Source organism: Carassius auratus, chromosome 44 (genome assembly GCF_003368295.1).
Source record: "Carassius auratus strain Wakin chromosome 44, ASM336829v1, whole genome shotgun sequence".
In the NCBI taxonomy this organism is placed as follows: domain Eukaryota; kingdom Metazoa; phylum Chordata; class Actinopteri; order Cypriniformes; family Cyprinidae; genus Carassius; species Carassius auratus.
The window spans coordinates 1647305-1663233 of record NC_039286.1 but is presented as its reverse complement, the minus strand read 5'-3'; positions in this window follow the sequence as shown (position 1 = coordinate 1663233).

Here is a 15929-nt window from a genome sequence, read left to right as displayed (position 1 = left end):
ACCCCTTTCCTTGTTTTTTTATGGTTTGGGGAACTTCATCTTTCCATGCTTCACTTTTCCTGTTGGTTAATTGATTATGGATCCTTATGTTATCTGTCTCACACCATTGTACTTCTCTTTCTTATTTTTCTGTGTACACAAAGGTTATTTCAATGATACCACCTACTGGTCAGCCAGCCAACTACATTCACAATTCACATGACATCTCACTGCACAATCTGGCACATTTCTGCACATGTTGCAGTTCATTTTACAACACAAGCTGGCATTCCCTTTACAAGCTTTGAAAAAGGGGATATTTTGTAGTGCCGGTTCCACTTTATAATCAGCGGTTCTGTCTTCAGTTAACTTTTTCCCAGTTGAGTGTTGTCACAGTGTGTTTATCAGAAGGGTCTTCCTAAACTGGGCAGGATGTGAATATATGAATAAACAATATTATACTGCATGTGTTAGACAAACTATAACATCAGAATTTGCCTTGTATGGAACATACTTTGTCTTGTTCCAGAGGCTGGGAACTTTTTAACTGTATATAATTCAACTTATACAACAGACATAATTTATTGAACTGATATTCAATTCACTGTATAAAAAAGATTTTTAATTATTAATCATTTTAATTGGGAAAAGACTACTGCGTGATTTTGCACAATTATTTATTTTTTTCAAAAACATTTATCATATTAAATCATAATTTTATAATTTATAATATTTATAAAATATTTAGTAACTTGCCAAATTATATACATCTATATATCTATATATACCACCAGTCAAAAGATTTTGAACAGCAAGATTTTAAATGTTTTTTTTTTTTTTTTTTTTTTTTTTTTAACAGCAAAATAGAATATTAGAATGATTTTCGAAGGATCATGTGACATTGAAAACTAGGAGTTATGATGCTAAACAAATCAGCTTTGAAATAATGTGGAAAAATTACATTTTATATAATATATTAAAATAGAAAGCAGTTATTTTAAATAGTAAAAATAGTTCACAATAATACTGCTTTTGCTGTATTATAGATTAAATAAATGCAGGCTTGGTGAGCTGAAGAGAATTCTTAAAAAAAAAAAACATTACAAATCTAACAGTTTAAAAACTTTTGACTGGTGGTGTATATGACTGACATTTAATTTTAGCAACAACTTCAAACCTCATAATATGGACTGAAAACAGATTTTGAGGTTGATGACCAGCATTTTCTAAAGGTGAAACACTCTCTTTCACTGAACATGGCAGGGAAAAACTTCTAACCCTATTGATGGAAAGTGCCATAAGGTGTTGTGAAAACAAGCCTCCACATCACAAATCTGCATGCATGCTTCCTCTTGTGACTACTTGCATTGACCTGCATTGGTGGTATTGTTTGAATTGTTCATGTAAGTCAAGTACAGTAACCTCCCACATATATGAGTAACATCACATTAAAGCTGCTTGAGTGAATAAGTCAGATTGGGAGCCCACCACATCTTTTCATTTAGCCACAGATGTGAGCAAAGATGTATTCAACCGCATGGGCTGAGATAACTCTGAGTGTTCATATGAGCAACCCTATTCCTATTCAATAGCCTTTGATATGAGTTACTGTACATGCATGTGTGATTCAGAGACTACGCACAATGATTCACATAATGAACATGATAAAGATTTCACAAGGGAGTGTGGATATACAAGACCTGTGAGTCAGAAATTAGCCGATCCACTATATTAATTTCCGTTTTTCCATCAAGAATGACAAATCAGCTCCCAAAAACACTGCTGATAGTGCATGTGTCAAAGAAAATTGGCAAAAGGGTCTGACAAGTGGCCCAACCTAAAGTCATTCTGTAACAATCTGGCCCTGTCTCCTTGAAAACCCCCACAAAAGACCCTCAGAACAGATGCAATGTGTCAGCATGACGACAGGCGCTCAATACTCCCCTCTAACAACTGCTCTTGTGCATGTTTGTTGGCAAGTTCTAGTGTTCAGTAGCCTACGAGAGCCACAAATGAGTCAGAAATGACAGAAGCTTGTAGAGCGGTTTTAACTACAAACTAGTCCTGGTCAAAAGGACAAAGTGTCTCGAACCTTTCTCGTAGAAATATCCAAAATATGTATATTTGGCTTCAGTAAATGTGTCCCCGGGAACACCAACCCCCATAATTTTGTTGATCTTTATATTAACTAAATATGCTCTGTTGTTCTTCTCATTTTAAGTTAAAATACATTTTCAATAAAAATAAGAGCACACCATTTGTGTGTTTTTTTCCTTCGAAATGGTTAAACACTAAGGCTCTAGGCCGCTATCAAATCATTTCTCTATTTGTCATCCAAACCAATACAAAACTGCAACATCGACTAAACCAATGACTATCCATTTGTGTCACCACTTATGGGAGTGTTTGGGGAAACCTGTATGAAAACAGTCATTGATACTAATTCTGTGTGGTGACACAAAAATCACAGAGTTCACTTTTTACTGTGGGGAAGTCGTGGCCTAGTGGTTAGAGACTCCTAACCTTAAGGTTATGTGTTCGAGTCTCATGGATTCTGAGTATGGGCTGTATGTCACTTTACTAACTATGATAAAATGATCAGAACATGTATTAGCTGAGGTGCTGTTGTCACAGCTATGCTAACAACTTGGACTGCTTCTTTCCCACAATAAAACCATCTCAGCTTTGTTCAGAAAGACATCACATTTGTGGCCTATAGTCACATTTACAGCCACACCCTGAAGTATGTAAAAAAATTCTCAAAAAATACACCCTCAACCAAAAAGTACTTAAGCTACTGGTTTCAATTTATGAAAGATGTTCCTTTAACAGTCCTTTCGTAAAGCTTATATACAGTGTGAATTTAGGCTTGAACACCACAGTTGAGTATTCCATGATTTAAACATGACTGAGAAATATTATTATTGTAGAGCTGACAAAGTGCAGATGGTTTATAGGAATATATAATTAAAATCTGTATTATATCTGAAAAAACAAAACAAAACAAACAACACATGATAATTTCTGAGTCACTTCATCTAGCCCATCATTCAGCAGGTCGGGCCACAGACTCTACTTGTATGATTATTTCTACACACTCTCAGCAGGCCTCGACCTGCTCGCATCTCAGAGGTGTAAAATACTTGAGTAATTTTACTTGATTGCTGTACTTATGTATTATTTTGGGGGATTTGTACTTTACTCAACTACAGTTTAAACGGACTACTTTCCTTTTACTTGATTACATTTCTTAAGAAAAAACTGTACTTTTTACTCCTTACAATTTTAATTCATCTTGAAAAGTACATTATATTTTTATTTTATCTTATGCACATTAAATATGGTAAACAGAAGCACAAACGTGTGTGCCTGACATGAGAACTAATGATCATTGTTTTCATGCATGAAACACACACATTTCTACTTCAGTTATGACTTTCATCAGGTAAATGTCTGGCTTCATAAGTTCACCATCAAATCTGAGGAAGCATATTGAGGCCCCCAAAAGTTTATTCACTATTTGTTCTGTTTTGATAGAGCCATATGCAATATATTAGCTGAATGCACAAAATTGCGTGATGGGAATTTAAAATAAAATCAGTGATGGGAATTTAAATACAGTTCATATTTTTGTGGGATTTTTTTTTTATTAAATGTTAAAAATTTCCACAAAAAAAAGTGTTTAAATAAACATTATATGCTATATTAATTGTAATTCATGTTTAGTGATGTTCTTACCAGGTGGTGGTTAAGTTGTATTTACAATGTATCATTATATGAATAATTAAGTAAGAATTAGGACTGTCAGTTAATTTTTTTTTTATCTTAATAATTACATGCTTTACTCATTATTTTATCTAATTATCACAAATAATTATTTATCAATATTTGCTAAGAAAAAAACTCTAAATCTAAATAGACAACACAAATAAAGTGGCCTTTAAAAACATTAACGTTGTATTTTTTAATTCTATGACTCTCATCATTAATTCAACACATAAAATATTTCTAGCCTCTCCATCACATCTTGCTCTTCAAAGGGATAGTTCACCCAAAAATGAAAATTCTCTCACCATTTACTAAACCTCTGTCATCCCAGATGTTTATGACTTTCTTTCTTCACATGAACACAAGCAAAGATTTTTAGTCTGTATAATGCAAGGGGACAGGACCACTTCAGAAACCACACAAAGTCAACATGACGGTCAAGATTAAAATACTGGTATTTGTATCGTTTCACAGTGATTCATTAACAGGGGTTGCATGAGTCATATTCTCTTTGTGTATTGTTTTTGAAGTGTCATCTTTGGATGTCCCATACACTTTTTTTTTCTAAAACTCTTAGTTTGTGTTCATCTGATAAATGAAAGTCATATAGGATGGCATGAGGGTGGAAATGATGAGTGTTTACTTTAAATGCCTTTCCCTGTATTTTTATTCATTTTTTATTTTTATTTTTTATTCTTCTGTATTGTCTGTCAGAAAAAAAGTACTTCTACTTTTTTATATTTGAGTAAAATTTAAAGTTGTACTTTTTTACTTTTACTTAAGCATGATTTTGACCAGATACTTGTACTTTTAATTGAGTAAAATTTTGATTGAGTACTTGTACTTTCACTTGAGTAAAATTTTACACCTCTGTCGCATCCATCGTTTTCTAGTTTATAGCAGCTCTGCACCCTTAAGTTAACCTAACCTAAACTAATTTTTCATCTTTGTTGATGATTACTCAACATTCAAGCACAACTTAGGCATCTACTTTTGCACAACGTCTTCATTTATTTGTCTGCATTGCTTCAACAAGATTGAACATCAAAGCTAAAACATGCAGAGGCATAATGCCATTTCTAATGTCTACTGCAATTGTACCCCAAGTTAATTAACATCCTCTATTTCTTGTTCTCATTTAATAAAGTGAGAGTTCAGAATTCTGTCCTTGTTTACTCACCTGTTTGACTTTTGTGGAGCACAATAGGAGAATTTGTGAACAAAAACTAATTAAAAGAGCATAAGCTGGTTTGCTGGTCTTAGATAGTCTCTTAGCCTGGTCAAGGTGGTAAACTGGTTATTTTTCAAAGTGATTTTCCCCGTTTTTAGCTGATCAGGCAAGGAGACCAGCTGGCTGCTCGTCTAAACTAAATACCAGCTCAAATCAGGTTTGGAGACCATCTTAAACCAGCTAGGACTAGCTTAGGCTGGTTAAAACAGGTTGTTTTTTAAAAGAACTATGAAAACCAATAAATAAGCCCAGAGAGATCATAACTTTACAGAACTTTCCTTGTGATGTTACATTTATCTCCTCTTTCTGTTCAGTGTCTATAACATTTTTACTTCATCTGGACCAAATAATAATTACAAAACTTGAATGTTCTGTAGGTGGACATAATTCCTTTAAAGTCAAATGAAATCAGGAACGCAGATCTTCCTCAGTGGACCAAATGTTTCCTTAGGAGCAAAAAGTAGAATCTCACAAAAACAAATCCTCCACTTTTTAGCCAAAGCAAGCAAACCCCAGTTGGAGTCTCAGGTGGTCAGAGAGACACACAGGGACTGTCCCATATCCTGCTGTCCATCAGTGTGTAATCAATGTCTGCCACCCCAACCCAAACATCCCCCACCCCTGGAGGTCTTCCTTAATTCAATATTCTGGGTTTAATACAAGATAAGCTCAACTGTAAACGGAAATATGCTGTAATGTTGATTGTTACAAAAACAGTCATTTGTTTTCTTAACAAAAAAAATAAAAATAGGTGCTTGCCAATAATAAAGGGCCTCATTTTGGAGTTCAGAAATGCAAAGTTTATAATTTTATAAAAACACACACATACAGTCTTTGTTTAGATAAGGCCAGTACATGATTTTTGCACACTATAATCCAAATAAATAGTTGATGGTAGGCGTTGTATGAAAAAAACAAACATTATGGAAGTCAGTGGCAACTGTTTGGTTACCAATAGAAGAAAATCATACAGGTTTGGAACAAATTAAAGTTACAGTATGTTAACTATGACAATTTAAAGGGATTTGGATGTTTTCTTCCATGATCTAATATTCCGTTATGTTTTCATCTGATAAATCATACTTAAGATTTATGAAATTTTAAATAAGATTTACGTCAAGTCAATACTTGCTTTTTGTTCATATGGTTTTTCTATACTTTCCAAAAACTGCTTTTGGACACTAAGTGACAGGGGCGTAGATTACACGGGGGACGTGTGTCCCCCCCCCCCCCCACACACACTTTTAATATAATGGAAATTCTTCCCCCGCACTTTTTCACTCAAATGTGTTCGCATAGATGTTTTCAAGAGCTGGTGTGAATAAATATAGATTTAAACTCAAAGAGACAGGATAGTCTGCGCATGACCTGATATTTTATTCGGACCCAGAAGCACTAAACACTCCTGCAGTGTGTGTTTCATTCATCCTCGAAGTCGGAGTCATATCAGGAAACTCCTTATATGGGCAACAGCGTCCAGCTATCGCTATATGACAACAGTTATTTTGACAGAAGAACTGAAACTTTTGGAAACACGAAGACATTAATATACGATTGCGACAATATATGGTTTTTCAAGTAATCTCCAGCAAGTGATAAATACAGTATATCAACAAAACAGTGCTAATTGACATAGATTTATTACATTATAGAAACTATTCTGCCTTATTATGTGATAAATAAGTGTTTGTAGTATATTAAAAATATATATATTATTTGTTATTGTCAAGCAGTTATAGATATCTAAGCAAATTAAAGCTAGAAATTAGAGAATAATTAAAGTTGCCTATAGTATCCACTACCAGTCAAGTCTCTTCTGTTCACCAAGCCTGCATTTATTTGATCCAATTTAGCAAAACAGTAAACTGGAATATTTTTACTAGACTATTTAAAATATCTGTTTTCTATTTGAATATATTTAAAAATGTTATTTGTTGAGATTTTAAAGCTTGCTAAATAAAAGTATTCATATCTATAATTTCTTTTCCAAAACATCTATATTTTTGAATGATATACTGTATAATGTTGCAAAGGCTTTTTTTTCACATAAATGCTGATCTTTGGATCCTTCTATTCATCAAAGAATGCTGAAAAAAATGTACTCATGTTTTAAATATTGATAATCAGCAAATCAGCATATTAGAATGATTTGATTTCTTAAGGATGTGACACTAGAAAATAGAAAATAGTTATTTTAAATAGTAAAAACTTTTAAAACTTGTGCTGTGCTTTGGATCAAATAAATGCAGGCTTGGTGAACAGAAGAGACTTCTTTAAAAACATTAAAAATCTTACTGTACAAAAACTGTTGACTGATAGGCTATATATTACAGAAATGTTCTATTGTAATGTTTTATATTATATTGTAATGTGTGTATGTGTGTGTGTGTGTGTGTGTGTGTGTGTGTGTGTGTATATATATATATATATATATATATATATATATATATATATATATATATATTTATATATTTATTTATATATATATAATTTCTGTCCCCTTCACTTCTGAAAAGATGGCTACGCCCCTGCTAAGTGACATGTTTTTGTACCGAGAATACCAAGAGGAACCAAAACAACAAAAACAGAGCACTTTTACAAGGCTAAGAAGAAAACCTGTGGGGGCGGATGGAACAGTCGTCAGTACTTAAACATGAACCTCTCTTGTTATCTGCAGTAAATAACAGCAATTTATAGAGACTGAAAAGAAAGAGGAGATAACTGTAACATCACAAATGTAAAGCTATGATCTCTCTGGCCTCACATGAGCACATTTATGCATATGTTCTTTTGGCTATTCTGTTGTGTACACAGCAGGAAATCCTTTGATACTGGTGGATGACAGAAAGTAATGTGAAGACCCTTGTGCTCTGGACTCTGGTGGGTGGCTCGTTCAGTTTTTGTCTCAGAGCCAGCGCCGTCACACAGAGGGAATTGTCAGTTAGGCCTAGTTACATCTGGAACTACATTCTCCTATGGAATAAACAGTGTCAATGTTCCCTTTTTACAGTCACTGTGGAGCTGGAATGAAAAGTTTCAGAGAGAAACATCCTATTTTGTAGGAACATGTTACAGAATCACACCAACTAAATTAACCTCAGTCTAGTCAGGAAAGGTTTTTTATACGGCTATTCTTCAAGGAGGCAACTGATCAAAAGTGAGAAAAAATGCATGTATAAAATAACAAACAGTTTTTATTTCAGGTATTTTTATTTTCAAGTAAATGTTATTTCAGGTTAATGCTGTTCTTTTGAACTTAGAATAATAGAATCCTTTCTAAAACATTAAAAATCGAATAGACCTTTTGATGGATAGTTTGCATAAACAAATTGTATCACATATGTAATATAATTTAATAATATGCACTATTCATATTTGGTAACACTTTATTTTAAGGTGTCCTTGTTATATGTTACATGTACTTACTATTATAATAACAATTAATTATGCATAATTACATGCAAGTAACCCTAAGCCAAACCTAAATCCTAACCCTAATCATAAATTAAGTACATGTAGTTAATTAATATTACTCCATACTCTTATGTATAATTACACTGTAACAAGGACACCTTCAAATAAAATGTAACCTTATATTTTGACTGCTATTGTTAAAGAATTGTAAACTACATAATTAGTTTTTAATAAGGCCAATTTATAAAACAGAGGTTTACAAGTCTTTAGGCATAATGAACTCAGTGACACTATTTACTGTAAAGAGAAGGCATATAGGTTTGTAAAGCGGTACTATGATATAGTGTAAATAAGAGATGATATACTACATAAACTGCTTAGGACAACTTTACACAGTTTGCACAGAAATTTTATTTTCTGACTTGCGTGGTTATGTAATTACTCTGAACTGGTTAATGTCAGGAGAAAAGAGTGAAGTATGACTGTGTGTCATCCCAGGATCATCCCAGGAAGAAATGGGGCGTCTGGTCAGTCTTATCTTGACAGATGCACTCCAGCAGGAAGTCCACATTTCTACTGACATGAAGCTATTTAAATAATTATCAAACCCACTTCAAACACCACTTCTTCCCTTATATGCTGAAACTGTCAAGGGTACATATAAGCAGTAGACTCAGGAATGGTTTCTTCTCCACTGATGACAATTACTCCGTAATTCGCATAAACCTTCACTACTGACCTCTCACCCTCTTCCACTCTTCCATAATACTGCAATTTAGACATGTCCTTACTGCTTTGTTGCTTCATTTACTGCATTTTATATAAATTTACACACCATATACTATATATTTGGATGTAAAGTCTCCACAAATAATAGACTAATACTGAAATAACACATTGAAATGAACAAATTCAGCATGACCAGCATTTGGAATATCATCTACAAATGCTCACCTTCCACAGCAACAAACCCCACCAAGACAAGTTTTCACATGACCTTCCCAGTTCAAATCTTCAGAATTCTTCAGATGTGTTATCACCACGCTCAATGAAAATGAAAGAAATCGGGAAAACAACAGAAAGGACAGAGCAAAGACATAGACTCAACAATTTCAGAGTTGCGAGGATGGAGGCAAAAATTTACTTTGATAAAATCCTGGATTCACAAGAGAGCCTTCGAATAATCTTGTAAAAAAACAAAATGAAACACAAAAGCAGATTATTAATTACTTACAAATAATGAACAAGCCATTGTACATCAGTTTAATTTGTCCATTACAGAGCCATAATCAGATATGCAGCCTATAAAATAGAAATATCCATATTATACACTTTATCAAAACATCCTAAGGGCCCTATCTTGCACCCAGCGCAATTGACTTTGTACACCGACGCATGTGTCATTCCTATTTTGCACCCGCGCAAAGCGCGCTTTTCCCTCCACCGAAGCACGTCGCTAAACTAGTGAATGAACTTGCGCTCCCTGGGCGGTTCAGCGCAAAAAAGGAGGCGTGTTCCGGCGCAAACAATCCCTGGTGCTATTTTGCTGTTCCATTAAACAATTGCGCCACTGACCAGAAAAAACCTAGTCTAAAGTCAGTGGCGCGTTGCGCGTTGTTCATTATGCTATTTTAAGGGCGCATGCTTGACCATAATGTATAGCGTGCACAACGCGCATACACTTTGCTCATGTAATCTACACAGATGCAACAGTTATTTTTGCAAATCATAAACTGTTACACTAAAAAAAATATTAACACATGAGATGACGGAAATCATTGTGGTGTGCCACGAAGATGTGAAAAAATAGGCATAAATCTAGCTTACAAATTATTCAGGCTAATTGTAGTAATTAAGGATCAGACCTTTTGCCCAATAGTGGCAAGACATATAGGCTATGTAAGGACATCTGACAAATATGTTTGTCCGTCAAGAACCAGGAAAAAAATCGATGAAACAATTGTGGCTATTTCCTCCCACGCCTGTTTAACCGACGCAATTTTGGGTGGGTTTCTCCCATCCCCATACAACACAACTTCTCTGTCTTTCACTGCTCTTACAAGAACATCAGTCTCCTCGGCTGTGAACCGCTCCTGACGTGCGCCTGGTAAATACGCCATAATAATAGCAATCCATAATGGAACTTGCGCACCTGCTTTTAAAGGGAATGTTGGATGACGCTCTGATTGGTTTATTTCACGTTACGCCCAAACCACACCTATGAATAATGAAGCTACTTCAGACCAACCCATTTTAGATTTGCGCCGGGCGCAAGAGCCATTTATCCCGCCGGGAAAATAGCAACAGCGCCGAGACCTGCCCACAAAGTTACTTGCGCTTCGCGCTTTGACACTTGCGTTTCAGATCGTTTAAATAGGGCCCTAAATCTATTTCTTGTGAAATAGAATAAAACAGTTTTCAATGGATAAGTAAAATATGTATAAGTAAAAGATGTCATTTCTAAAAAGATAAGTAAAAGATGTCATTTCTAAAAAGATAAGTAAGAGATGTCATTTCTAAAAACAAAAGTTTTTTTCTTACACAATATTTGTTTATCATTTTAAGGCTGCCAAGATGTTTTTACTGGTAAACAAAAATAAAAATGAATGAATAAATAAAAACTAACAAACAAAAACTACTCATTAAGACTCATTAAGATTCCTGTATGCATTTGAAATTCATTTGAAATTCAGACTTCAAGCTAATTACATCTGGCTAATTACTTTTGCTTTTTTAAGTTTGACTGCTTGGACATATTGAAATATTGTGACACTGTGCATTAGTCATCTGATGAATTGAGAGGTGATATAAATTAAAAAGGCTGAAAGGAAACTGCAAACATTACAAATAACATTTAGGATGACCTTTTTGGTTACTTGTTCACTAATTTTTGGCCATGAGTGTGTAAAACAATCAGTGTAGGGCTACATACTGTGTAGAGATAAGACACAAGGCTGAGAGCCCACATTGTGCTTCCTTCACTATATAAACCTTCATTAGAAACCTTGTTGGGTTTCAGAGCCACTGACTGACAGAGGATCAATCTAAAGGAGAGTTAAAGGGATCTAGGGGTACATTGCAGTAGATAAATGCATATTTTACCTTCCTGAATTTGAAATTCATTTGAATATTTGATTTGAATAGAGGTGGATTCTAAACAAAGGACTGAATTTAATTTAAGGGAAATATACACCATGAAGAAAAGCTCCTGATTTAATCAACTTTCTGCCGTATGAAAATGTAATGCTCAAACAGTGTGATGAACATACATTTTGATTTTGTTGATTTCAAGGAGGACCTTACTGAGGGAGCACAAATGGACTGCCCATGGACATTGTGTACAAGCTCTGTTGCACTATATAAACTGTCCTGTTAATTGGAGTGAAAGGAAATCAATAGAGAGGCTCTTTAAAGTCTCTTAGCAGATGTCGGGCCCCCAGATCCCAATACAACAATCACAACTGTCATTACACACTGAGGTCCACCTGAACCCCACAAATACAAGCACTCTGCCTTAAATATGATGCTTTATTGATTTTATCTGAATCAGGACAGAATAAAACCTGCAGCACAGACATGCTGGTAGAATGTCAGAATCATGAGCAGGAAAATGTTGACAACTGCAAAGTAATGTTTTAGAACCACTTATTTTTAGTCATTATTTTAGTAACCACATTGCAAAACCACCCACAGTGCCCTAGCGGCTACATAGCTATGTGCTGCACTACTCAGAACCTTTTATAAACTGCATAGCAACAGTTTGGCAATGACCCACAATGCTTTAGCAATTGTGTAGTAACCCCTAGGTAACACCCCAAACTGCCTAGCAGCTGTATGGCAATGTGTGGCAAGAACCCTTTAATAACCACACAGCAACACCTTGGCAACCACCCACAACACAAAATAACATACTGTGGCAATACCTTAGCAACCACTCATAACTCCCTAGCAACTGCACAGCCACTCCAAACTCTTAAGTGACGATATCAACACCTTAACAACCACCCACACTGCTTTAGCATCATGGTAGTGATCTTTGCTTATGGACTGGACAAATCACATTTGATTTGAAATCACACATACAAGACTGAATATTTTCTCTGTCATTGATCTGCAACAGCAATGTTTCTAACCGAATGACAACACCAAGTGATGAATCACCTTGGATTTCACCTCAGAAATGAGAAAACCTTCATGCATTTCCCTTGACAGACTCAACAAGCTGCATTGAAGCTGTAAGAGAGAGGATGAATGGCTGTTTCTTTAATAACACATCATTGCCTTCATTCCCAGCCTTTTGCTTGGAGGAATTTGAGGGAGGTTTAAAAGTGAGACTTTCACACCAGACGTATGTTGACACCTGGAAAAGAGGCGGAAGTGAGAATGCTGACAGTCAAGGGGCTGTCTGTGCTACAGCTGTCACCTGTGAGCAATGTATCCTGACCTTCTCAAGGCCAGAGGATGAGAGCCGAATGAAAACCTCATCCACCCCCTGGACTGAGCCCTGTTATTATTATCTCAGCTGAAGCGGAGCGGTTCTGTCTACTGAGAAATAGTGAATTATTTTCAAAGGTCCTCACTCATCCCATATTACTGATTTAAACACATTACCACATTTTATTAAATTACTGTAAATGATGTACATTTAGTGAGTGGAAGAGTCTGGTGAGAATCTTTTATGGACTCCTTCATGCTTTGGATGATGGCTAATTAGCTAGACCATTAGTGATGATGTCATAGCGTACATGTTAAATAATACCAACAAACTTTTAATTATTATGTGTATAGCATCTCATTAGATGATTTGAACCACTGACTAGAAGTATTCAACTTTGACATAATTTGTACTACAGGGATGAATAATACCTCACAATGTGTGGCTTGTTGAGAAGAGGTATACTTTTACTTTTGAAAGCATTTTTTATATAATTTTCACTTTGAGGATCATAAAACAGGCTAAAACAATCTTATAGTTGCATTGAAGGAAAAACCCAAGAGGCTTGTGAATGGGGTCATTTGGTTTGGTCAAGTATTTAAAAACCGTTGCAATCACATAGTAATGTGCCAACAACTGCTTTGAACACCTAAACAACTGCGTAGCAACACCCTGGCAACCACCAACGAGCTTTGGATGGGAAAACATATTAATGTCACATATTTACTCCAGTTTCTTCAGAGCTCTTGATATTTAATCTCATTACATTACCATACTATTTCTGACCTGCGCACTATAAGGGTCCTTAAAGACCATTTGGAAACAAAGGGAAAATTCAAACCTATGCTAATGTTTTTTTAGATGTAAAATGAAAAAGGCAATGCACTAGGCTGACACAATGACATCACTTGTCAACATTTCAAAACCATAAGATAAAGGATGTCACTTTTTATTCAAAATAGTGTTGGCCTTACTCTGCACTATTTCTTTATATATAGGCTACTCTCAATGCTCTGTAACTTTATCCCTAACAGTTAACTTGCCATTGCTCCCACCTTCCCTAGTGACCTCCTCTGAGTCTCTGTATTATCATACCAACAAGACACAAAGCTTTCAATAAAAGCCCCACAGAACATCAAAAGCATTCTGCTATGGACATTAAAAGAAAATCATTTCTTTGTTGAAACTTCTTGCTTACATAATTAGTCCATGCACCCCGATTAGCATAAGGTACAACATTATACTGAGGTATTTATAATTTAACAACAATTGTATTCGCTCCTCATTACTTAAATGTAGAATGATATGAATTCTGCTCTCTCTCTCTGAAATCAAGAACCATCTCAGCTTTGGTGATATTTAAGAGGAGATTTGAATGTTCACATCAGTTTAACCCTTAAATGCATGGGTGTTTCACCAATCATTATTACATACTTGGGTCTTTAGCAACCTAGACCTATATTTCCAACACAGATGGATCTCTAACTGCTGCAATGGCATACAATTCTGATAAACAAAAAGATTTGGACACTTTCTGGTTGTCTTTAAATATTAGCTATAATGTGATGAACTGATTTTATATTTTACAGTCGATGCATCCAAATCATAAAATCAAGGTATCTGAAGATGAATAGGTCGGTGAGAATGTAACCACTGATGCAGCAGGACTTCACAAAGTAGGCGACTGCTCAACACTGCCCTCTATTGCTGGAGGGAGACTGAAAAATATTAAGAATCAGACAACATGATTCAATTACAGTAGATGCCAAAAAATCACCAGTAATCTATAACTATCAAATAAAACCAAAAGTGTGGATTAGGATTGGGTGAGCAGACTGCCTTCGAGAGGAACAGGTTTAACCTTGTCGGAGCCCTGCAGCTGGTCTGATGACAGGGATCTGAACCTCATTCCAAAGCAGTGACATCCACTAACCTGCAGCCTCTCCAGACAGCCTTCCTGATGACTAAGGAGATGTAATCGGGACAAGCTGTCTCTAAACAATGTGTGGGCAGGTGGAAATGACATGGAAATTACACTAATATTAATGACTAATCGTTTTCAGTTTGCAGTCACTGAATGTTTATGTAGTGGCCCGAGGGCTACATTCTTGGAAAGACTTGGAATTAACTGCTCAGTATTCCAGTGGGACGCTTTTCTGGCACATTTTATGCTAGGAGGATTTTAAATCTTTTCAACGCGAGCTCTTACCTGACCTTTGACCTACAGTCCAACATATTAACATATCACATATATGTGCCATATATGAGCATTAAAACGCATCCCAGAGAAAAAAAAAGCACAGTGTAACACAGGAAACATGTTTGTGGGTTGATTCCCAGGAAAAAAAACCCATTTGGACTGTGCAAAACTTTAAATGTGGATATTGCTTAATACAAGCAAGTCATGTCTGAACACAAAGCAAGCGATAATAAACTGTATGATCCGTGTCAGCAATGGTATTAGATATTAATTCACCTATTAATTCGTAAAATGGAGCATTAAGGATTGAAAAAATGTGATTCGGTCAATACAAATTCATGCAGAATATCAGAGTACTGGGGCACATGTCTTCTGATAAAAATGTGTGGCTATATTTTGATACTCTTTTGTTAATCGGTCGGGCATATTCAATTTAAGGCACCTGCCAATCGCTGTAATGTGTGACAAAAATAAAAATGAAATTCTTGTCTAATTGTCTTATTTCAGATGATCCCACCATGCACCTGAGTCAACTAACACTGGTTTAGTTGGAACAGAATAACAGACATCAGCCCTTAAGAGAGTACAGCCTTGAATCAGCTGGCAGGATACAGAGGAACAGTGATGCTGTGGAAAATAGCTAGAATTGTTGTGACCGGATAAATTCAAAGCCTAGTCAATTAGTCTGTAAATGATGGACAAGAGCTCAAGAGACCATATGAGTGCTGGCTGAAGTGTGAGAACTGGAAACATTGTTAATCAGCCACGGAAAAAGAAAAATACCTTTAGTATTGCTAAAGAAAGAAAGACAATGATATAGGTTTGAAAATCTAAATGAAAAATCTAAGTGTAAATAATATATAAAAATAAGAGATTTAAAAGGACAGAAATACTAAAGGACA